The sequence below is a fragment of the Sus scrofa genome, chromosome 5, assembly GCF_000003025.6.
Source record: "Sus scrofa isolate TJ Tabasco breed Duroc chromosome 5, Sscrofa11.1, whole genome shotgun sequence".
Lineage (NCBI taxonomy): Eukaryota > Metazoa > Chordata > Mammalia > Artiodactyla > Suidae > Sus > Sus scrofa.
In genome coordinates this window covers 32,176,843-32,203,151 of record NC_010447.5, presented here as the reverse complement: position 1 = coordinate 32,203,151, position 26,309 = coordinate 32,176,843, and the positions used below count along the sequence as shown (strand labels likewise).

The 26,309-nt window shown below is 39.8% G+C and overlaps 1 long non-coding RNA gene across 1 annotated transcript; it reads left to right on the top strand.

Moving 5' to 3' along the window:
* Positions 3,667-17,302, top strand: LOC110260699. The gene is made up of 3 exons (XR_002344009.1): positions 3,667-4,349; positions 11,797-11,848; positions 13,353-17,302. It is a non-coding gene; the product is annotated as an uncharacterized LOC110260699 (long non-coding RNA).

Here is a 26,309-nt window from a genome sequence, read left to right as displayed (position 1 = left end):
CTTGTTTTGTGTGGAGTTACTATGTGCGTCCCTCTTAGATAAGTTGCTCTTCTCCTGTGGGCCCACCCCAGCCTTCTCATCTTTGTCATTGGGATAGGCTGTGATGCTCTCCTAGAAAAGCAGGACATGGTCTAATGGAAAATACAGCTTCAACCACCACTCTACCATTATAGCTATGAGATAGCAATCAAATTTATTATCTGATTTCATCTCTAAAATGGGCTAATACTTCCATAAAAATTGTCATTAAAGGTGTGAAGGGCTTAGCACAGTGCCTGGTACAAGGAAGGCAAAGTGGATATTCATTTAACCCCTTCTTTCATCTGAGTTCAAAGCGCAAAGGTGCATTCTAACCTGTAGTGCCCTATTCCAGTTGCTCTGTATGAAGCCCTCTGCTTGAAGTCCTTTTTCCTAGAGGGAAAAAGGTTATGTACATGTCTGGTTATGTGCATATGAGAAGCAATACATTGAAAGAGCCTTAGCAAAGCTTTTTTCCCTTAGTGATCTATTGGTTATAATCAGGGTTAAATAATTAATTTTTCCCTGAAGGAATTGAACACATTATCTTAAATTATGCACTTAATAATATTAATAGTTACTATTTAAAACAAGTCTATATACAACACAGAAATGGACTCACAGACATAGAAACTTATGGTTACTAAAGGGGAAAAGAAGTATGAATTAATAATGGAATTATCAGATACAAACTACTATGTATAAAATAAGCCACAAAAATTTACTGTATAGCACAGGGAATAATACCCAGTATCTTGTGATAACCTATCATGGAATATAATCTGAAAAAAATAACTGAATTACTTTGTCGATGGGACAGTATTGTAAATCAACTACAATAAAATAACAGCTATGATTTCATAATATTCACTATGAGCCAAGTACTCTACTCCAAATCTGATTTAATTTTTACAGTCTTGTGAGAAAAGTCTTATACCCATTTTACAGAACAGATCACTGAAATTTAGAGGTTATGTAGCTTGTCTAAAGTCAAATTAGCACATGGCAGAAGTAAACTCTGAACAGGGCTGTGTCTGTCTGAATGCAAAGTGCTCCCCACCACTGCTTTAAAATAGTAGTAATAACAAGAATATAATGAGAAACTTAGCTTTTATACTTTGTTCCCCAACAAATTACATATTAATCTAAGTCATATGTTCTATTAAGCTTTGTTATATGAAGGCAGTGACAATACCACTGGTCTCAGTAGAACTCTTTACAAGACCAAGGAAAAGAGTCCTAAGAATTTCTGATGATCTCCACATGTACTGAATTTTTTGGAAAAGGATGCATACAGGAAATTATTAAAATTGGGTTTGCTGGTTTTATTTAAATTATCAATGAATAGCTTCACTGAGCCTCTCCAGCACAGTGATAAGAGATAGTCCCCAGTCAACATTTAAATTAAAAAGTCAAATTTTCTAATGTAGATTTATTCCTCCATTGGTGTTTGCTGAAATACCCAGTAATATGAATTCATTTGGCCCATTTCCCTTGGGGCTTCAGTTAGCAAACTTCCGGGGTGGGTGGGATTTTGGAAATTAAAAAATAACAAATTGGATTCAGCAGCTAAGTGATACATGGCTGTTCAGAAACTTTTATGGCTTTAATGGAAAATGGAAACTAACACCCACACCCTTTTATAGACCTGATTAACAGGAAATTTTCTCCAAGTAGATGGAGCATGAAAATTGCTGCCCCTTGGAATCGGTTATCTAACTGAGTTTAATATTTTCATTTGGTTTTCCACTGTTATTATTATTGCCATTTTAACTTATGCATTATAGCCATAGCATATGCCTCTGGGTACAAGAGGAAGGACAAATTCAATTTTAGTGTTTGTCTTCCTTGCACTTTACTTGAAGCAATTTAGATTGCCACATGGAGTGAATAAAGCTGTCATGTTTTTTTTTTTTTTTTTCCCAAAAACACGATAACCATAATGGACGATGCATTCATTACTGAGTAGATTAATTTTTTTCATCAAAAGGCATAAGGGGATAATTTCAAACTAAATTGTTCTGGTGAATCATGATGCACACTTGGAATTGAAGCATATGACAGGTCCCAGGTTTTCTACCAGTGTTTTCCCTTGGAGATAATGCAGGTTTGGTTCCAAACCACTGCAATAAAGTGAATCACATTGTTTAGTTTCTTAGTGCATGTGAAAGTTAAGTTTACACTATATGTTAGTCTATTAAGTGAGACATAGTATTATGTCTAAAAAATGTACATAACTTAAAATTACTTTATTGCTAAAAAATGCTAATGATCATCTGAACTTCAGTGAATCCTGATATTTTTGCTGATGGATGGTCTTGCCTCAATGTCGATGGCTGCTGACGAATCAGGGTGGTAGTTGCTGAAGGTTGGGGTGGCTGTGGCAGTTTAACAGAGGACAAAATGATGTCTGCCTCATTGATTCTTCCTTTCACAAATGATTTCTCTGTTACATCGATGCTGTTGGGTAGCATTTTGCCCACAGTAGAGCTTTCAAAATTGGATGCAGTCTTCTCAAACCCTGCTGCTGCTTTATCAGCTAAGTTTACGTATTATTCTAAATCCTTTGTCATTTCACCAGGAGTAGATTCCATCTCCAGAAACTTTTTCTTCATCCATCTGTAAGAAGCAACTCCTCTTGGCTCAAGTTTTATCACGAGATTGCAGCAACTCGATCCCTTTTTCAGGCTCCACTTCTAATTCTAGTTGTCTTGCTATTTCCACCACATCTGCATTTCTTTCCTTCCCTGAAGTCTTGAAGCCCTCCAGGTCATCCCTGAGGGTAGGAATTAACTTCTTCCAAAGTCCTATTCATGTTGATATTTTGACCTCTTCTATGAATCACAAATGTTCTTAATGACAACTAGAATTGTGGATCCTTTCCAGCAGGTTTTCAGTTGACTTTGCCTATGTTCATCAGAGGAATCACTATAGCCTTCGGAAATGTATTCCTTAAATAAGACCTGAAAGTTAGAATTGCTTCTTGATACATGAGCTATAGAGTGGATGTTGTTAGTAGGCGTGAAAACAACACGTATCTTTTACATGCCCATCAGAGCTCTTGGGCAACCAGGTGCATTGTCAGTGAACAGTAGTATTTTGAAAGGAATCTTTTTTTTCCCCCCTGCGCAGTAGGTCTCAACAGTAGTCTTAAAATATTCGGGAACCATGTTGTCAACAGATATGCTGTCATCCAGGCTTTGTTGTTCCATTTATAGAGCACCGGCAGAGTAGATTTAACATAATTCTTAAGGGCCCTAAGATTTTCAAAATGGTAAATAACATTGGCTTCAACTTTAAGTCATCAGCTGTATTAGCTCCTAACAAGAGAATCAGCCTGTCCTTTGAAGTTTCGAAGCCAGGAATTGACTTCTTCTCCAGCTATGCAGGTCCTAGATGGCATCTTCTTCCAGCATAAGATGTTTGATCTACATTGAAAATCTGTGCATGGAGTTGCCGTTGTGGCTCGGTGGTAATGAACCTGACATTATCTGTGAGGACTCAGGTTTGATCCCTGGCCTCGCTCAGTGGGTTAAGTATCCGGCATTGCTGTGAGCTGTGGGTAGGTCACAGATGCAACTTGAATCATGTGTTGCTGTGTCTGTGGCACAGCCAGCAGCTACAGCTCCGATTCAACTCCTGGCCTAGGAGCCTCCATGTGCCGCAGGGTGGCCCTTTTAAAGAAAAAACAGGAAAAAAAAATCCTATGCAACTTGCTTTAATGATCTTAAGCTAAATTTTCTGGATGACTTGCTGCAGCTCCCATATCAGCACTTGGTGCTTCACCTTGAACTTTTATGTTAGAGAAATGTCTTATGTTATCGAAATGACTTCTTTCCTTAAACCCCAGAAACCAACCTCTGCTAGCTTCAAATTTTTATTCTGCTGCTTCCTCACCACTCTCACCCTTCAAAGAATTGAAGAGCATTAGGGCCTTGCCCTGGATTAGGTTTTGGTTTAAACCAGCCACAACATTTCCTTAATCTTCTATCCAGACCACTACACTTTCCCCAAATCATCAATAAAGCTCTTTCGCTTTTGTGTCATTTGTGTTCATTGGAGTAGCACTTAATTTCCTTCAATAAATTTTCCTTTGTATTTACAACTTGGCTAACAGTTGGACCATAAGCTAGGTCTCTTAAGTCAGTCTTGGCTTTCAACATGCCTGCCTCACTAAGCTTCATCATTGCTAGCTTTTGATTCAAAGTAAAAGATGTACAACTCTTCATTTGAACACTTAGGCCAATTAATAATCTTATAATGTCTTTTAATTTCAATGGGTCTCAGAACACGGAGGCCTGAGAAGAGGAAGAGAAATTGGGGAACAGCAGGTCAGTGGAGCAGCCAGCATATACACATTTATAATAAGATTTAGTTCCCTGCTTATGTGTTTCATTGTACCCCAAAACAATGACAGTGGTAACATCAAAGATCACAGATCACCATAACAAATGTAATGAAAAAGTTTGAAATATTGCAAGAATTATCCAAATGGGACACAGATACAAAGTGAGCAAATGCTGTTGGAAAAATGGTGCCTGTAGACTTCTGCAAGGCAGGGTTGCCACAGACCTTCAATTTGCAAAAATACTGTATCTGTGAAACAATAAAATGAAGCACAATATCACAGGGTATGGCTGTACTCAGGACGCAATAAAAAGATGGTTTCTGGCATATATAGTATACATATATACACAACTTTCTGCAGGGAAATCTAAATTACAATATAATATTTGACTCCCAGAAAGTACTCTGTTGGATATTTGACTTTTGTCCTTTTTGGGGACTTGAATTTTTTTTCTAACATTATCTCCTTTACATTCTCAGCCAACATATAGCTATTACCATATCCTTCTTCATATGTTAGAGATTTTTAGCTGTTTATTCCAGGGTTCTGACATGCTTGGCGGTTCATTGGTTGATTCCTTGAAGCTCTGTCTAGGAAGTACAGAAGATCCCCTCGGGAGACAACTTATTAGGAGAGAGTGGAGGGCAATGTGTTTGTTTCAAGACAATGAGACAGGCCTTGGAGGATAGGGTCATTTGGGAAAAATGATCACTCAGATCATTTATTCCCCCATTCAGTCCCCCTGGGAGTGGGGAACTTAAAAAAGCTATTTGACTAAAAATACCTTTAGACAGTGAGCACAAAGAAGCATCTTTGGTAGCATAGGTAGCAGATGGCAGTAATATTTATTGTACTCTTCCTAATCATGAAACACAATCAAATACATAATCATCACAGTGATTCCGTGATATGGTCGTTATTTCTTTTCATTTTATAGAGAAACTAAGGCTTAGAAGGAATGTATGCATCTTGTCTGTGGACATACAGCTAAAAAGTAGCAGCTCCAGGAGTCTAACTCTGATCTGTTGATTTTTAAAATCTACACTCACCCACATTGTAATACTGTCTTCCACCAAGACAAACCAGAATGGATTGGCACAGAACAGAACCTGTAGCCTGAGAAGTCATTCGTGTCTGCCGACGTTTGCAGTTAAGATGGGAGAGTAAAGGCATTAATGCACACTTGGTTTGGGGTCTGACACCTTCCAGCCCAAGTCACCAGCCTCTCGTTGGCTCCTGGACCACCTCTTAGATGCTGGGTAAGACAGGAGGAAAGTGGCTCCTGGCAGATAAGACCTAGATGACTGCCTTGAGAAGATAAGTGAAAAAATTCCTGGGTTTCCAGAATGATTAGGAGAAATTCAAAAGCAATTGAAGTTCTGATAGAGTCAACTGGGAACAGAATAAAGGAATTCTGTTCGGTGACTGTGTTTTGACTATATTCTTGACCTTGGGCTGGTTAGGTCTAGAGAAATGGTTATGTAAGAACTCCCCAAGTCAGGATTAATCTGGTAATGGAACAAGGAAGATGACCCCTCATTTTTACCTTTTGATGCTTTTTCATGTGACTTCAGGAAGAGAGAACAACTTCAGTTTTCTGTTTTCTTCCCATTGAGCTTGTTGAGGAAAAGGACCATTTCTGCCTCTTTTCTCCCTAACCTCAATTACTATTCAAAAACTACCTCCAGGTACACATTCCTTACTAAATGAGAAAGTGCTCAACTGCAATCATATTTGGAACACTGACTCTGCACAAGTGGCACAGAGCAAGGTCCTGGGACCTTCAAAGAGGACTAAGCTATGGTTCATGGCTCTTAATCAATTTCACTCATGAAGGGAGTCAGACAGATGTATATAACGTACCACACACAAGACAAAATAAAACGACTCCGCAAAAGTGGAGGCAAAGTAACAAAATGCTAAGGGGCTTTAGGCATGGAGCGCCATCCCTGTGTGGAGGGCTTTGCCTCTGTTCTCCATCCATCCTGGCTACATTTTGGGTAGGCACTATTCGCATGATTCTTCCTGGCCTTGTGACTCTCTCCCTTCAGTTATTTCATCCATCATGGGCTCTCTACAGACACTTCCTTTTTCCTCTTCCAAATCTTTTCAGACACCTGGTGAACTTACTGAGCTCCTCAGAACCACCATCAGATCAAGCTACTAACAACACACTCTTGCCAACCCTTACTCTTGAGGTCCATCTGTTTTGTCTGCTCAGAAGGGTGCAAAAGTATTTCTAGATCTTTCACAGTCTTTAAGCCACATGGGGGAAATGCACTGAAACCAGTAAGACCACGACTAGGGGCAAAGCACTAAATCAACTTTGAAATACCCAGTTACCACCTTAGATGTCAACTATGCACCAGGGAGTTCTTAATGAGGTATGGGAGAGCATCTTTGAAATGCTTTGGCCTTTTCTCTTTGCTTTATAACCTCTATTCTACTGAACAAGTAACTACAAAATGCAGAACAGGAAGGAACATTTAAGGAAAAACCTTCATGATAGCCAGGGTTTGTCTGTGTTCACTGCTGTCTCCACTACCTAACACATAGAACCAAATGAATATTTGCTAAGAGAAGGAGAGAATTAAACACTAGACTTGGCTTGTACTAGATGAACTTTAAGGTCCATTCTTTCTGAGATTTTATGACCCTGAGGAGGGAGAACTTAAACTTGAAAAAGCTACATTAAACTTATCAGGTTGCATTGTTTTCTAACCCATCCTCTCTGTATATACAGATTGCTAAGCAATGTGATGGCCAACATTGAGATCAAGTAAGGGAGAATAGAACCAAGGCAACAGAAAGAATTTCAAAAGGCCATTTATTTTATCCCCAGTTGGCAACTAAATCATCCCATAAAAGGATGGAGGATGATATAATGGAAAGAGCACAGGCTTTGGAGCCAAACAGAGCTGGGTTTGAATTCCTGTTCTGCTGCTCACAGACTGCATGTCTTTGGGCAATTTAACAACTTTGAGCCTCTGTTTCCTCTTATAAAGCATAAGAAAATATCTTAGAGGGTTTTTGTGCCTTGTACAGAATGACACATAGAAGGACCTTGAATTATGTTCATTCCATTTCTCCCCAAAAAGCTACATGCATATGATCAAATATTTTTTTTAAAAGGCATGCCTCAGTTTCCATTTGGATATGAGCATCTTACAAATTTCTGGTCTTTTAATTCTACAAATTCTGTAATTTTGGCCTTGTGTTTTGAAATGCTTTACTTAGTTGGAACATTCATTGAAAAATATCACTACTGCCAAATCCACATTTGAACGATAAGTCTTCATAAGCTCAATGATCATTGTCAAGTCCCCTGTTGCAAAACCCAGGCTCACATTGCCTCACTTGTCGGAGATCTTTGAATAAAAGAATTCATTTATACACTTGGAGTATCACAAGGTCTTAACCTGCGCTGAGACAGGAAGTAGTTTTCACTCCACCAGGCAGAACCTGAAACAGTAATAGGAATTCTAACTATGGAAGAAATATATCAGTGCTGGAGTAAAAGAAAACATGTATTATCTCCTTCTACTAAGTGAAGATTAAATTCTGTGCGAAGACTTAAGTTTAAAATAGTTACTGTGCAGCCAATGGACTTGTGAAGTAACTGGAGACAGAGGAATCTTTGCCTCCAGTGGGAAGTGTTCTAAAATGGAGTATAATCTTCTAGACTGAGTCTTAATTCTTGGTGATTCTCAGGGACCAGGTCACGCCTGTACCCACTAATAATAAATCTATTATGCCAGGTTAGAATAAATTTGTCACCTCTGTGAAATCTATAAGACTATGCAAAAGTCCTATTAAATAGAAAGCTAGAGAATATAAAAGTCAAACCTAACATTAATATTGTAATTTTCTTTTTGCCTTTTTCTAGGGCGGCTCCCACGGCATATGGAGGTTCCCAGGCTAGGGGTCTAATCAGAGCTGTAGCCGCCAGCCTACGCCACAGCCAAAGCAATGCGGGATCCGTGCCGTGTCTGTGAGCTACACCACAGCTCATGGCAACGCCAGATCCTTAACCCACTGAGCGAGGCCAGGGAACGAACCTGCAATCTCATGGTCAGATTCATTAACCACTGTGCTACGACGAGAACTCCTTAATATTGTCATTATTTTTAAGGTGATCCTACTCTTAAGAGTGTTGTCCTTTTAAAGCAAAGAATACCACTTTATTTTTTTAAAAACTATTTAAAAATATTTCACAGGCTATATCAGTTCTGGGCCATAAACCATGATCTCTTTTCTGGCTCCAATTAAAAATAACTCCCAAGACTGGCCAACACTGATTTGTCCCTGTGGAATAGATTCATTCCCCTCCACGGCTGCCTTCAGTAGACAGAGCCGTTCTACCCTGTTTGCTCCAAAGCTGCTGTTCTCTTTGATGGACATTCATTCATGTATATGTAGCAATGCACAGATTTCATAAACGCCTGAGGGAAACTTAAGGCATAAAATAATCCAAAAGCACCAAAATCCTGTCGTGCAACTTGGTTCATAATGCCAGTAACGATGCTATGGGGTTGCAGTGCAGTGTAAATGGGACAGTGAACAGAGGTCACTTGTAAATGGGTTGTTGAACAGAAGTTCCTCAACCTGTGCCTGGGACATGGAAGAGAGTTGGCACCAAATGAATGTTAGAAATGGTCATAGGAGCAGTAGTAGTGAAGACAAGATGTTCATCTCTCAGGCAGGCCTGAGTTCAAATCCAAGCTCAAACACTTTACAGCTATGTAATTGGGGGCAGGTTTTTTTAATGCCACTTACAAAAGCTGGACACTCATGGCATGTACCTCAAAGCAGTTTTGAGAGGATTGAATGAGACGATCCATTAAAAGAACTCAGCACAATGTGTGTTGCTTGGTATGTATACAGTAAACAGTTATTATCACCATAATCATTAATAATAAATTTTGTACTTTTCTCCAGGAGAAAAGTTAATTATGTATCAAGAAAAATACTTGGTAAAATACTCCTAACATACCATTTCTAAAAACATCAGGTAGTTTTAGCAGTATAAATTTTTTTTACACTTTGAGGTGTAGTTGACTTAACTACTTTCAGGTATACAACAGAGTGACAGAGTGATTCAGTATTTTTATAGATAAGTGATTATAAACTATTGGCTCTATTACAACCTTGCATCTTACATATAATAGTCTGTACCTCTTAATCCTTTTCACCAATCTTGCAACCCTCTCCCCACTGATCACTAGTTCTCTGCATCTGTGAGTCTCTTTGTTGTATTTGTTCATTTATTTTTTAGATGTCCACATAGAGGAAAACAGTTTTCACTTATATCTGTTTTATTTCACTAATGACGTATTAGTGACTTATTTTACTAATGTCTTTCACTGACTTATTTCACTCTTGTTGCAAATGCTGAAATTCATTTTTATAGCTTAGTGACATTCCTCTGTGTGTGTGTGTCACATCTTTATCAATTCATCTGTTGATGGATGGACAGTTAAGTTGCTTCTATAACTTGTCTGTTATAAGTGAAGCCACTATAAACATTGGGGGCAAATATCTTTTTGAATTAGTGTATTTCTTTTCTTCATATATATACACCCAGGAGTGGAATTGTTAGAGCATATGATAATTCTATTTTTAGCTTTTTAAGGAACCAGTAATGTTCTATTTCTTGACATTGACATAATTTATCATCCTTAATACTCATGGGCATGTTATAAAATCACATAATACAACAAAATCCTATTATATTCTACTTTCCTGAAGTTCATCTTTGGTACAGAAAATGTAGCAATGTACTGATTCTGTCCATTTAACGTGGAGGGAATTGTTGAATGAACTGGTATGCCGTGTAGCCCCACAAAACCTGCACTCAAAGATACATCTACTTCCCCCAACTGTAACTCATTTGTATGACCAATGATAAGACTTGGTTCCACAGCCCTCAAAAACTCTTGAAGTTTATGCATCATATATTTCATCTTCGGAACTCTCAGATATTTTAAAAAATCACTCACATTACCCCCTCAGTTTGAGAACTGATGAGTAGGTTATTAGTGACATTTTAAGGCCCCAGGCTCCACTTAGGTTGTGGAAGGCTGCTCTTTAAGTATCACTACTCCATTCTCAGGTTTCCCCTTTGTGATAGGACAGCGGCAACAGCCTCACAACATGCTCCTTTTAAGTACAACCCTCCAAAACACGCTTGTCTCACTTCTGAAAGTTGTAAGAAATATTTCAATGGCATCAATTAGTGGTCACATGCCTATTTCTAACCCATTCACTGTGGACGGGAGAATATGAGGCTTTGTTTGGCCGAGGTGGCTCAGATACTGTCCTTAGATCAGTGTTGAATGCAGCACCACTAAGACCATATATGGTGAGAGCAGCAAGTGATGGCTTCCCAGTCACAACTGGGGATGGACTGGATTCTGATTTGCCCAAAACTAACAAATGTCTACTACTTTAGGGAAGGTCAACAAGCCATTGGAAGATAGAATAACAAGACTGGGACTCTTTAAGTTAATTGGAACTGAGAAACTGCCTACTGGAAATCTTTAAAACTATAAACATGAGAATGAACGTCAGAGTCTTAATTTTATTATAATAAAAGTACCAGTTCTGAAGTTTTGAAGGTTATTTCAGTAGCGAGAAGCGGGAAACATCCCAAACTCCCATGACCTCTTTTGAAATCTGAGCCGTGTGACATGCTAATGCTGTCTGTGTGTGTCTCCTGAGCCTGGGTAGCCCACCACCTCAGTAGTCTCAACTCAATGAACATGACGGGAATGGGTTTACATGCAGTTTTAAATCCCTGGGGAAGATTGGGGATTGAGCAAAGTAGAAAGACATAGTTCGACTACAGAGAAAAAATGTTTTCCATGATTTCATTTCCACATCCAACAGAGAAAAGAAAATGCAGCTGTAATCTGCAGTCATGAATCAAGTGAGGAAAATATGTTTTAAAACTCCAGGAAATTTTGCTCAAGACTAAAACCAAACCAGGCAAACAAATGTTTGTGTGTTAGAGCTGAACATTAGTATTCAAATGTTTGTGTTTTAATTTTCAATTATAACACAAAATATACATTAGATGATATAAAATATTATGGATTATACATAGCCTCTTAGTTGATAACTGACTACTTGATAAGCAGTTTTGCTTCCTTTTCACCTGGTTCTCCTGAAACAAAAAGTTTGATTCATTCACTCTAGGTTATTTTCTCAAAAAAGCTAGGAATTCTTAACAATGTAAATTTGCCCGTTGGGCAGCCTTTTATTATCTTTTCTTTTTTGCTAGAGTATTATCATGCTTTCCCGGTGACTTGGCCACTGAGGAATGATAAAACGAATGATCTGTTTCAAAGATTCGTGGCTCATTATGGGCACTGAGGGAGAAAGTTGAAATAAAAAGTCACAATGAGATTTGTTCTTGTGTTCTGTCACAGGAATAAAGGCACACCTTGGAAAAGATACTGTATAGGAATGGAACTTTCCTTTGTAAGTTATACAAAATGTCTTCAACGTGTTAAGGTTCCAAACTGTGCCAAGAAAATCTGAAACAAAAGCTTTTTAAAGATATATGGATACTGCATTTCTAGAAGTTTAGGATCTAGGAACCCAGGGTACAATTTTGTTTTCATGTGTTTGGGGTCAGAGTGGGGGAGTCACTGACTGCTACTCACTTATGCCCACTGACCTGATCAAAGGTGTTATGACAAGGGTAAAACCATATACAGAGTCGCTCACCACACAGTTGTCTGTGGGGCTCATTCTCTGCATCAGAAATACAGCACTGAACAAGAGAAAGCCTTTGCCTAGTGAAAAGTCTAGTGGGAAGACAAGTTAAATAAACTACTAAATTGTGATTATGGTAAGACACAGAGTAGTATAAGCAAGAGTGCGACTCAAGTGTCCCACTTGGATATGAGAGTGGCTTGGGGTAGAAGGAAGGGGCATCAAGTTGCATCTTGAGGTAAGTCAGTGGAGGTAGCAAGGGAGCACAAAGAGAGAGGACTGCTATTTTAAGCAGAGGGAACTGCATTTCTGGGATGGGATGGAAAGGAACACCGTGTGTTCCATGAGCTAAAGGACCCAGGGGAAAAAGGCAGGGTGAAGATTGAAACCGAAGAAGTAAGCAGAGGCAGAATACATGGTGTCTTGAAGGTGCAAGGCTCTGAAGCTTTAGAAGCTAAACTCTCCCATGGATTTACATTGTTGTTAAGTGCATGTCATTGTCACATGTGAAAGAGCCCCTTTTTCACAGTTTGGAACTTGGCTGGAGAGGTAAGAGTATAGATATAGGGAGACCATTTGCGTTTCTTATGGTCCATGAGCAGATGATGGTGACTTTGCCCACCAGTGATGACAAAGTTGATAGAAATAGAAAGCCATTTAGGAGGCAGGGGCAATAGTAGGTGAAAGTGACTCTTGTGTTTCTAGACTGAATGGAGATGGGCGGGGTAATCCTTAACATTGGGACCTCTGAAGGCTGAGGATGTTTTAGGAGAGATTGAATTCAGTTCTGGAGATGCTGTTTTGTGTCATATCCAGATGAGTTAGCATCTGGGCCTGGAATACAGTGGAAATTTGCAAATTTAATAAACACTTTCAAATGCCCACCAATTACCAGTCACTATTAAGGCACTTTATAAATATCCAATTGTTAAATCTTCCTAAAAGCCCTCTGAGACAAGTACAACTGTTAAAAATTCATTTCATCTATGAGGAAAAACCTAGGCCCAGAATTAAAGTCACCCAGCAGGTCCATGCAGAGCCAGAATTCAGACCTGGCATGATCTGGCTCCAGAGTCCACACTCCTAACCGCGAGGCTTCCAGACTGAGCCCAGGAAATAGAGTAGGTGTGGGTACAACTACAGAGTAATAAGAGGAGAGTAATGGAGCCCCGAGGAACTCAGCTATTAAAATAGGTCAGGAGAGGGAAGTGAACTGGCAAAGGAGACCTATCATCCATGAATCCATAAGGCCCCTTTGTCCCAGCAGGTTTGTCCAGATATCACTCTGAATTCAGCAGAGCCCACAGGGGAGTCGGGTGATCCTCATCTCCATCAGTCTGGACACGTTCCCCACCAACCACAAAGTCTGACATTCATCCTGCTTGAGAAACCAGGACCTAGCAACCACGCCACTTTCTAAACTCTGCACAACTGGTGTTCCTCCAAGGCGGACTCTTTTGCCAATAACTTGACTTGTATTATTTTTAGTGAAATGCCATGTAGCAAGCTGCTCCTAAAATATTTCCAGTCTGGAATGATGTAAAAGACAAAAATCAAAAAAGAAAACTGGGAGTGGAGGGCAACAGTGGAAAGAGAAGGAGAATAATGAAAGAGCACAGGCTTTGGAACCAGCACAGTGTGTGTGAGTTCTGCCTATGTGCTAAATGTGTGACTTCAGGAAGTGAGTTATCTGTGGCCTCAGTTTCCTCATCTGTAGCATCATCTCAAGCATTCATTAACCTTATTTTTACTATTAGAAGGTCCAGTGCTCTTCAGATGCCTATAGCAACATGATTCCATGGTATTTTCAAGAGAACCAAGGTACCATATTAATAGTCAGTCATGGTCACAAACCGTTAAAGGAGGGTTTTTAAACTTGAGTATTTCAAGTTGAATTACTCTCAACTATTGTTTGTATTAGGGAACATTCAATCAGAAGTAGAAATATTGTGTGTGTGCACATACACATCACATGCATGTGTGTGGACAGAAACAGACAAAGATACTTGACATAGAGAGTTCACTGTATGTACCTGTGGGATCTGGTTCATCAGTCTATGTAAACCTTTCTCTTCCCATCTGACACTGGAGCTTGAAGCCAGAACAGGCCATCAGGAAGGGACAGTGGATGGAGGGTGAGGGGAGAGCAAGGACAGTCTAGAACCCACAAATATGAGCTGAAGCCCTCAAGGACAGACCAAGACTTACCTCAGTTCTCCCTACCCCTGTCCTACAGCAGTGGGGCCCCTCAGTCATGGGACACACAGGCAGTCCGGGAGTCAGATAAGCTAAAGGCAAGCCACAGGAGAAGGTAGGCAGTTGTAGCTGCACCTGCAGCTTCATTGCCCACAAGGTGGGTGAGAAAGCAAATTGATGACAATGTACATAAACTATAAGATGATGGTTGCCTCGCTTTGCCCTCCAAATATCCCACTAAAATCTCTTCTGTGGCCACCCTCAAAGGAGAGGGGATTCTGGGAAATGTCATTCTGCTGAGTCAATTGTCAGCACTTTACAAAACCACTGGAGTGTTATTATTACCATAGGTGTTTACTAACCTGACATGTGCCCAGCACAGTACCAACTGCTTTACCTTACTTATTTCATCTCTTTTCACACCACCCCACAAGTCTGTCTATCACAGGTGAGGAAACTGAGGCCAAGAATTCTTTTTGGGTAACTTGACCAAAGTCAAATGAGATTTATTTATAAGTGATGCACAGCTAAGTTTTGGAGCTTGTGTCTATAGAAATGAGATTTTCTATAGCAATAGAATTCCTCTCTAAAACAGCTTAGATGATAACTGCAACAGATAATCATCATGAAGCTCCTATTCCTGCTCTTGTTAAAAATAATAGGGCAAGACTGGCCCAAGGCACTGATGTACCTGGCAATATTACACTCCTGGAATCCTATGAAAGTGAAGTAATTTTCAGGTACTGTTTATATATAAATATTACTTTCTTAAGAATAACATAGGTATCAACACCAAATGGAATTATTCCTTAGGCTCATTTCATTTCAAAAGCTATACATTAATTTTAGTTCTAAATGTAAGTCATAGCAAGTATACCTTCATCTTATATGTGGGCATGCAATTTGCATCCATTTGCACTGAATTTAATAAGAATTTCAATGGAAATCCTCACTGCCACTTAGTTAAGAGTAATCAATACTGGGAGGCTGAGATCCCTGCAGGCAACCATGGGATGCCACCCACACAGGCAAAAATCCCAACTTACTAGTTAAAAGCTGGCTATAAAGAAAATGTGAGGTAATTGCTGAGTAAGATACAGATCCTGCTGCAGATAATAGCTATAAAATCTGGACATAATGTAAAAAATAGGTAGCTAAAGTCACTAGAGTGAAGTGATATAACCTGATTCTTACGGGGAGTTCATGCTCATAAGAAAGGAGTTCGAAGTGAGTTTCCATTATTGTCCTTTTAGCCTGGGACCAGGTATGGTCAGCAGGGATTCAGTGACAGTGGGAGCACAGGTGAAAAAGCTGCAGTCTTTTTGTCCTTGGAATTCAAAAGACCAAATCTGAGGAAACCAGTCACTGAAGAGATATGGGGAGGCTTATCAAAAAATGGTCAGAGAGGGATTCTCCAAATTCTGTTTGGCTCTTGCTCTTAATCTTAAACCATTCTTGTGCAGAACAGATGCCGAACAGATTGGCTAGGACAAGAGAGATTAACTGAGTTTGGACCTGCTACATTTAAAAAAAAAGTTTTTACTTCTAGCACAAACCAAGACAATTTCTTAAACCACACTTATCAGAGAAAAGTATTAGAATCCACTCTTTACAACTTTCATAATGTCCTGGTTATAATCAACATTACCTGACTGAAGAAGAAAAATGGAATGCATGTTTTTCTTTTTAAAAACAAGACTATTTTTTTCAAACAGTGAGTGTGTTAGTGGTACAATGGTATTTTTTTTTTAAACCCATACTCTTAAGAGAAAAAAAAATTAGCCCTAACCTAATCCAGATGTTGGATTTAGCATACAAGGATTTTAAAGCAGCGATTATGACTCTGAAGTTCTTTATAAAAAAAAAATGTTCATAATGAAAGGATAGGAAATTTCAGCAAAGATATTAAATCAACAAAAAGAACTAAATGGAAATTCAAAAACTGAAAAATACAATATCTGAAATAAAAAATTATCAGATGGACTCCAGAGCAGCGTGGCAATGACAGAGAAAAGGGTAAGTGAACCTGAAGTTAGATCAACAGAAATTATGCAAAATATCAGAAAAAAAGGATTTTTAAATGAGCAAAACTTCAAAGACCTAGTAAAATTGTATCGAATGGTCTAATATACGTGTAACTAGAACCCCATAAGGAAAGAAGAGGGAAAACCAGGCAAGAAAAACAAAATTTGAAAAAAATAATGGCCAAATTTAATGAAATATAAATGTACAACTCAGTGTGCTCAAAAAATGCCAAGCATGACAAACATCAGGAGGCTTTGTTTTGGAACATCATAATCAAACTATTGAAACCTGAATATAAAGAGCCAAACTTGAAAAAGCAAGAGAAGAATGACAGTTGACACACAGGGAACAATCACTGGGTATCAGGCAGGACATTCTGAGGGCTTGGAGATCACCTCACAGGAGCCAAGGTCAAAGGCCAGACTTCTCCTAGAGCAAGACTAAGTCATTACTGCTCATTGTCTAAAGCCAAAATATAATGTTGTGTTGACAATGGATATAGATGCAGCCTAGAAGAAAAAGATATATATCTATGGGTTGAAAGAGTGCTGTGTTTTATATGAAATAGTATAAGGTTAGTTGTAATGTGGTCTATAAAAAGCTCAAGATATACTGTAATCCATAAAACAGCCAAAAGATGCAAAGAAGCACAGTTTAAAAACTGGTGTTAACATTCAAATGAAGTTCTAAAAAACTTCAAATAATCCCAAAAATACAAAGAGAAATAAACCCTATTTTCAAGAGCATCAGAAAAATAAAATATTTAGGAATGAATGCAATAATAGTTAGACCTATACAGTAAGAATTAGAGAACATTTTGAAGGAAATTAAAGATCTAAAAGAATGAAAGGTTTCCATATTCAGCAATTAGAAGACTTATTAAGATCCTTACCCAAATTATCTATAGATTCAATGTAATTTCATTGAAAATCCCATCAGACTTATTTTGAAGATACTTTTATTATTATTTTTTTTAGGGCTGTGGCATATGGAGGGGTCCAATCGGAGCTGTAGCTGCTGGCCTACACCACAGCTTCAGCAATGTTAGATCCAAGCCATGTCTGCAACCTACACCACAAGGCTCATGGCAACACTGGATCTTTAACCCACCGAGTGAGGCCAGGGATCGAACCTGTGTCTTATGGATGCTAGTCAGATTTGTTTCCGCTGAGCCACAACAGGAACTCTTAATTTTAAATTTTATGTGGAGGGTTTCGTGTTGTGACTCAGCAGATTAGGAACCCGGCTAAGTATCCATGAGGTTGTGGGTTTGATCCCTGGCCTTGCTCAGTGGGTTAAGGATCCAGTGTTGCCATGAGCTGTGGCATAGGATGCAGATCCAGCTTGGATCCTGTGTTGCTGTGGCGTAGGTCAGCAGCTGCAGCTCCAATCTGACCCCACCCCGGGAACTTCCATATGTTGCAGGAGCAGCCCTAAAAAGGAAGGAAAAAAAATTTATATGGAAAAGCAATGGACCCAGAATACCTAAAACAATTTTGAGGACTTAAATGTTTGGAGGACTTACACCATCTGATTTCAACACTTAATGTAAAACTGCTGTCATCTGTACAGTGTGGTGTTGGCATAAGGGTAAAACATATAACGTCAATGGAACAGAACAGTGAGCTGAGAAATCTGTAACTTCTAAGGTCAATTGATATTTTTTTTTAAACCAAAATGTCAAGGTAATTTAGTGGAAAAAATGATAGTCATTTCAACTAATAGTGCTGAAGCAAATGGGTGTCTGTATGCACACACACAAAAAATACCCCAACTCTTACCTCACAACAAACACAAGAATTAACTCACTGAATCATAGAGTGTAAGTGCTGAAGTTAGAAAACTTTTAAAAACACAATTTTTGCTGAAATTGGATTAGGCAAGGATTTCTTAGGCAGCAGCAGAAAAGCATAAAAATAGAAGAAAATGAGGTGAAATGGACTTCAATTTTTTTAATGTTAACTTTTGAAAAATGCATTTGAAGTAGTGAGAAAGCAAGTCACAGACTAGGAGAAAAGGTTTGCAAATTTTAGGGCTTGTAGCCAGTATACATAGAACTCTTACAAATAAGAAGGCAAAGAATAAAATTTTAAATGGGCAAAATATTTGAATGGGCACTCTATAAGAGAAGATAGACATATGGCCAAAAAGCAAGTGAAAAAAATGTTCAGTGTCATGAATCATCAGGGAAAATTACAAATTAAAACCACCTCGAGAAACTACTAGACAACCTAGCAGAATGGCTTGAGCTTAGAAGACTGAAAGTAAAAAGTTGTGATAGTACTGTGAATCAGTCAGAACTGCCGTACATTGCTGGTGGGACTACCAAGTGGTACAGCCACTTTGGAAAAGTTTGTCCGTTTTTCAAAAAGTTAAACATATATATATGACTGAACGATCCTACTAAGTGTTTGCCCAAGATGAATGAAAATATATGATCACAAAATAACTTGTGCATGAATACTTATAGCAGCAGTGCTCATAATAACCCCCAAACTGAAAACCACCCAAGTTTTCATCAGCTGATAAATGAGTAAACAAATTGTGGTATATATGCACCATGAAATACTACCCCACTAGGAAAAGAATGAAACATCGACATGCAACAAAATGAGTGAATCTCTAGAGCATTACGTTATATGAAAGAAGTCAAATAAGACCACGTAGTGTTTGATTCCATTTATATAACTTCTATAAAAGGCAAAATTCTAGTGACAGAAAGCAGATCAGTGGTTGCCTGGATGGCAGGGCTCGGGGAAGGGAATCAACTGCAAAGGGGGATGTGGATACTTTATGGAGCCATAGAAATGTTCAATGTTTTGACTGTGAAGGTGGTCACATGACCGTATACACTTGCCAAACCCATCAAACTGTATACTTTAAATGGGTGAGTTTCCTTAAAAGTAAACTATGCCTCAATAAAGCTGGAGAATAAAAATAAGCAATAAAAATAGAACATGTAGGATCATTCCAGGACCTACTCATAAAATATGACCGTAGGGTCTGCTGGTGATGCTTATGAAATAAGATATCATGCAAAAGAAAACAGGATTTAACTCAGATCCCTGGAACTAGGGGTATGAGATTTGTACCCAATTCTCTTAGAAATTTCTTTTCTCAAGAGACAATTTCTCTGGATCTCAGTTCCTTCCTCCAAAAAGAGGAATATATTCAGACGGTCTCTAACATCACCTACAACAAATGACTAGCTCCTGTGCTGCTTCTGTTGTATTTCTTGCTCACCATCACTTGCTCAATCACTAGTTGGTCATGGCCAAACTCTTGTGGAGCCCAGAATTCCAGCCTCTTTACCAATACAGCAATCCAGGCAACCAGTACCAACTGCTGAATATGAGTTGTGAGAAACTGTATGTGCTATTGCTTCTCTAGAAAATAAGTTTATAATCAATCTGAACAGGTCTTAGGATCCTTAGGATCATACCTCAGTTGACACTTTATCATAGTAGTAAATAGTTCCATTAAGCCAGCTCAAGATGGAGAATGACTAGCAATTTCTATCTGATAAACTAGTGTAAAGCAAACCATGGTGCAAGGAAGATGGAAGAAAGGCTCTAAGTTTGCATTGAAGTCCACCTTCAGAAAAGTGATCCCAACGTGGAATTCAGATAAACCCTACCAACATCTCATGGGCTCATGCTCATGCCCATCCTCCTGCATGAAGGTTTTCTTTTCTGATTACTGCACACATAGCAATTTACCATCTCTGAAATCCTTGCTATTTCTGATCATTCATGTAGCATGACTGATACTATCTTATGGTAAAAATCACTTTCATAGGTATCACTCCCAAGCTGGGTCTGGCTTGGAAAATTGTGCCATGATCAATCAATGATGTCTGCATAGGCAAGAAGACTGTGCCATGTGCCACCCTGCCCCTCCTCCCATTTTCTGAACAAGCTTAAGTGGTTTACAACTTTATCGCATTGATTCCTCATAGCAACGCTCTGAAGGAGATATCCTCTCCATTTTGAAGATGGGAAAACTGAATTTGAGAGCGAGGTTGTCTAACTTTCCCAAAGACCACTCCCTACCAGCCCCCACCACTATAGATGATAAAATTTGAGCTTCAAAACCTGAACTTTCTCCACCATTCCATGCTATGTTTCTCTAACAGCTCCCACTCAGTTTTTCTAGCAAGGGCCTAGCACAAAACAGGTCCTTAGTAAACGTCTTCACAGCCTTAATAAATGGGAGATAGGCCAGCCTGGCACACAGCAGCCTAAACGGGGGGGGGGGGATTTTTTAGACAGCTGTGAAGCTGAGGGCAAGTCTGAATCACAATGACGGACTTTTTAAAATGGCAGCCACGTTGGGAAATAAAGTATTTACACATCTATAGGTCACAGGGGGCTGTGGCTAAGTAAACGGGTCTTCAAGTGATTCCCAGGAGTGTCTTTTTCAGTACACTCAAGATGACAATGTTAAGGTCCATATGATGATTAATCTATCATTTTTCAGGGCAAAAATTGTCAGAGAAGGAAATTTTCCCCATATTACTCTGTGCTTAAAAGTTTTTCTTGGGTTGTGTCCACAGCTTAGTCCTAAGTGGTTTCCATGGTCAGACCAATATCTTTACCCTTAGCCCCATCCCTACATTCGTTCACCTGCCCAGCTTCACCCCAGTCACATTCAGTTACCTAGCACATTCACGTACCGGGCAGCTTTATATCTTCTCTTCTCTCTCCCTGAAATGTCCTCTACTCTTTATTGTCTGATGCTAATTTAAAGCTTCACATCTTCTTGCAAGTCCTCTGACCCCTCTGAGCCTAGGTAAGGTCCCTCTCAAGAGTGGACTGCTGGATTCATCATAATACCTTTTATATTTTAATTATTGCATTTTTACTCTTCTATCGGACCATAAGCTCTTTGAAAATATAAATCACATCTGATTTTATAACTATCGCCCAGCGTAGTGTCTGGCACATAACAGGAGCTCAGTGATTACCGTTTTAATAATCTGTTCCTGGATGGTACATGGTTGAAAGGACATAAGCAATGAATAGCTATTTGTCATTGGGGGTGGGTGGGGGAAGGCCTGTTTCTAGGACATGCAGCAGCTTATCTCCAAGTTTCTATTAGCCAATCTGGTAAAGATTAGCATTCACCAAATTACGTTTCCCAATCTCACTTGTAGTTCGGTTGGTTGCATGATGAGTTATGGCCGATGGAATATACATAGGAATGATATAAGCCATTTTCAGCAAGAGTGAGAAAAATGTTCCAGGTGTAATCTCCCATCCTTGTGGTCTTCCACCTATCTGCCGTTGGGTGATGCTAGAGGGGCTTTGAAACCTCAATGCAGTGGAGCCACAAGATCAAAGGAGCCTGGGTCGCTGAATCACTGCTTGGGTGAGCAGAGCCGTCCAATTAGCAACATCCCATGCTGAATGTTACATAGCTGAGATTTGGAGGTTATTCATTAAATGACAAGAGCTTATGTCATTTATCATGACATATAAAGTCAAATAGGAGTTCTATTTGTGCCTATGTTTCTCTTCCACAGTATTCTACATATATCTGAAAATGAAGCTTTTAAGATCTTAAGGGAGAATCATTCAATTAAGTAGCACTTATTAAATCTTCTCAGTGTAACGTGTTCACAAAAGAGAAACTGGAAATAGCAAAGGGAAAGATTTCAGAATAGAGCAGGTGGGATGCACCCCCGGGGCAGTGGGGGGCTGAGATGTGTGTGTGCTGTCAGAGATATGCCTGCAGAGGGATTTTTGAGCCAGCTGCTTTACTATTCCCTTTGGGCTGACATAACAGAAATGCAGCTTGCTTGGCTCTTTTAGTGACCAGCTAAGGAGAGGACAATGTTAAGACAGTAATCTCCTTGACTCTTTAGACTGTTGTGGGTAGAGAAGCCAGAGAGAAGTGTATGTGGCTGGGGAGGGGAACTCTCCTTGGAATACTGCCCAAAAGGGGCCTCTTCTTTCCAACATTGTGCCCTTTCCTGATTCTCCCTTCCTCCAACTCCTTTCTCCTCTCTGCTCATGATAGTGTTTCTTCCACTAAAGCCACACTCTGCCTGTTGAAGTAGCAGCCAAAGCCACTTAGAGCTATGGTTCCTGGCAAATAAGAAAGTGGAGAAAACCTGTGAGTGAGTGCACTTATACAAGCAAACGACCTAAGGCTGTTCCCTTTAGGCATCATTACCCAACAGATGACTTTCCTGTGATACTCTTGGAGACATCTGGTTCAACTCTCTTTTACTTGCATAGGATCTTAAAATAGATGTGACAAAACAGGATAATGCAAAGATGAATGGATATTGTAGGAACTTGGGAATTACTGGGTATGATCAGACTCATGGCTTGGTATCAAGAGAGCCCCTAACAGAGTCATCACTCAGTTCTCAAGTTTGTCTCAAAAGGCTAATGCAATATGACACCTCTTGGGATGACCCTTCAGTTCTCTGCAATCCTCTTTTATTGAGGAACATCTCTGTGGCAGCCATGAAGACGTACCACTCAGATCTGCTGTGAGGATATAAGTGATGGGTGGCCCCAGTCCATCGCAACATTCATGCCCAAGGCCACCCTTCCCCATGGGCTGCTCTGAGCCAGTGACTGAGTCTGAGAGGGATACTAAGGCAAGCTACTTCTTACAAGGTTGCAAGAATTTTCTGATGCTTGACTTTCGCTGAAGGACTCCCAGTGGCTTGGCTGAATCTTAATTCTGCTGTCTTAGATTCTGCCAATCCAACCTTGCTTTATTCCTTCCCTTTATCACAAGGATTAGACCTTGATGAATGATGTCCTCTGTTCCTCCTCTTTATTCTTCGCAGTAATTTCTTGCATGTCTAATGCTGTCTTGATATCTGCTCCTCAGAAGGCCAAAAATAAGCAAGATCACCTCTATAGGTGGGGCTCCAAGAATGAGTATTGTCCTTGGATCCTGCCATAATTGCCATAGGACTAGACAACTGACCAAAATGGGACCATGAGCTACCCACTTCCAGGAACTTGGGGTGCAAAGGACAGAGCCAAGAAGACTGGGGTCCATGGAACTCAGGCGTATTCAAGAGCTCCTTAGGAAGTCTGTAGGTTCAAATGTCAAGATTCTGAAGCTGCCTTCATGCCTTTTTCTTGTATATTTTTGTTTTTCTAACAATTCCTGTATATTTTGGTGGTTCTTCAATTTCTTTTCCGTGAATTCCCTTTTCCCCTTTTCTCAAGGTAGTCAGACTTGATTTCCATCACTTGTAACCAGATGAGTCTGAAGGACACTGTGAAGCATGTACCACTTGCTTCTTTTATGGTGCTGCAAACTTTATCCACATCCTTTCCTAACTCATTTATGTATCAGTCCTCTGATGCCATGGCTGTGGTATTAAGTTTTGCCTTCTGTGTGAAGTAGGCTTTATTTTTAACTTGTGAAAAATCTTTGTTTTTCCAGAGTATTGGACATAAATCTAAAACTCCCAAAGTGAAATTAAAAAATGACTCTCAGAAAGGGCACCTTAATAGTTAGAAGTTATGAGAAAGGATTTGTCAATCATCATTTGCTAAGTCTCACACATTCAGAGAAGGTGCTCAGAAACTATAAAAAGGGGGTATCCTGTCCTACATCAAGCAGCTAGTGAGGAAGGTCAGAGAATAAGAATACTAAAAGCAAGATATTTTTTGTTTGGGTCTCAGATTTTTTACCTTTGAATGTTGAACCCCTAAATAAAGTAGAAAAGATTTTGGACAACAGGGAAAGGAAAAACAAAACCTACTGCAAGACACAAAATGAAGCAAAAACAGAAGATGATTACAGATTATGTTCTTTGAAAACACTTGATACTTGCCCACAGCTTTTTGTCTGGCAAGATCAGCATATTTCTAAATGCCCCATCCATGAGGATGGAACTTGCCAATGTGCAAATGACAAAATGCACTAAATTGTATCGCTTGTTCACTGTTAACCCAGGAATCGCCATCAGAGCTTAGATTAGCAGCCCAGCATTCCATAAACTACCAGAGACATCCATGTGCTAAACCAGGTCACACCACCTCTGAAAGTACAGCTGCTCTGTGTTTTCAGTTTTATGAGAAAAGTTCACATTTCTTCCCTTGGTTTTCTGAGTGATTCAGAAACAGATGGCAGAACTCTTAAGGATTGTTTGTAAAGACTCCAGAAATCTCCCTCCCTCCCCGCCCCCCGCTTTCTTTCTTTCTTGGTCAAATACCAGTCCATTAACAATACTTTAGTGGGAAAAATGTGAAAAAAGTTATATAAGTGTAACATACAGTTAAAGACATGGAGTCTTTGTTAAATGATGTCTAGATTTTCAATCTAAAGAATCAGGTGATATGCTGAGAATCTCCTTGGCCTCAAGAGTTCCCAAATATGTTTGCTGCTCAGCCCAGGAATGTTGAGTTTGTCTGGTGTTTGGAAAGTCTAGATACATCATGACATGAGTACAGCACCCCGAGGCTCTCCTGGGTAATTTCAAAAGCTTTTTATTTGGTTTGGAAACAGAAGAAGACAGATGATTAGTCATCATCTGCTTAAGCTCCAATGACAGAATTAAAGCGCACAATTTTATTTCTGGCCCGACTTACTTGTGTCTTCATCTTTTTAGAAGCAGAGGAAAGATGGCAATCGTGCTGTGGAACATTCCTTCTTGTGTACTCTGAGATCAAAGCATACCTTTCCCTCAGAGGCCCAGTGACATATTTTCCTCCATGGAGGATCTGGAGCAAGGTGAGGTCGCTGCCTCATCTGTGTGTGGCTAGGATGTCAGCCCTGACTCTACTAAGTCTCCTAAAATTATTTGATATTGGCAGACAAGGTCGGTCTAAATCACAAAGGTCGCCTCCCTTCCCCTGCTCAATCGTAGGAGTCCCAATTTTACCTGAACTCTTCAGTGATTTGGGGCAGTCTCCAGGGAATGCTTCGGTGTTTTACAAATTCGATTTGTTTTGTACTTGGCCATTCACTAACTCTGGGCTGCTGAGTTCCTCTCCTTATTAGGTATGCAGTTCAGGTAACAGGTCTACTCTGCCAGCCAAGGGGCTCCGTGGCCTTTCCTCCCAGGCTTCTATTAGCCATTGCCTGAACAAAAACAAAAGCCTTTCCAGGGACAAGCAATAATTGGTAATCCATTTAAATGTCAGCCTGAATCCAGAGGAAGAAGAGATGCACCTACCCACAGTAACAAATGAGTCAGCATTTAGAGGGCTTCCTATAAGCCACTTCTTTTTATTCTTGCCACAACCCTGAGCCGTAGTCTGCTCTTAACATCAATTGATGGATGAACAAACTGAGGCATGAGAGAAGTTTCAAAAAAAGTGTTAAATTCACAATATCTTAGGGGTGGAGCTGAGTCTTGAGTTCAGGCTGGCTGGTTGAAAATGCCAGGGCTGGAGTTCCCATTGTGGCGCAGTGGTTAACGAATCCGACTAGGAACCATGAGGTTGCGGGTTCGGTCCCTGGCCTTGCTCAGTGGGTTAACGATCCGGCATTGCCGTGAGCTGTGGTGTAGGTTGCAGACGCGGCTCGGATCCCACGTTGCTGTGGCTCTGGCGTAGGCCGGGGGCTACAGCTCCGATTGGACCTCTAGCCTGGGAACCTCCATATGCCGAGGGAGCGGCCCAAAGAAATAGCAAAAAAAAAAAAAAAAAAAAAAAAAGCCAGGGCTCTTCACTGTGATGCTGCATTTCTTCTCTGCCTTCTATTCTAGTTAAGTAAACACATTCTGCAAAGATGCACCTTTGTCTGTTGTTAAAATAACACAGGGCATTATCTTTTCAAACCTTTTGGCCTCTTGGATCTCAAACTTTTCCCCTCCAGAGTCTCTTCACGTGCGTATCTGAGAGAAACTGTAGGGATGGTCTGCTCCAAAGAGAAAGTCTTCAGCTGTTTGTGAAATGTGAACTATTCTGCCCAGAATTCTGAAATTACAAGGTTTTGATATTATCGTCTTGTTCATGTCTAGTTATGTTGGTTTGCAGCATCTGCCCACTATAGCTAAAGAAGGTGCCTGACTCCTCCC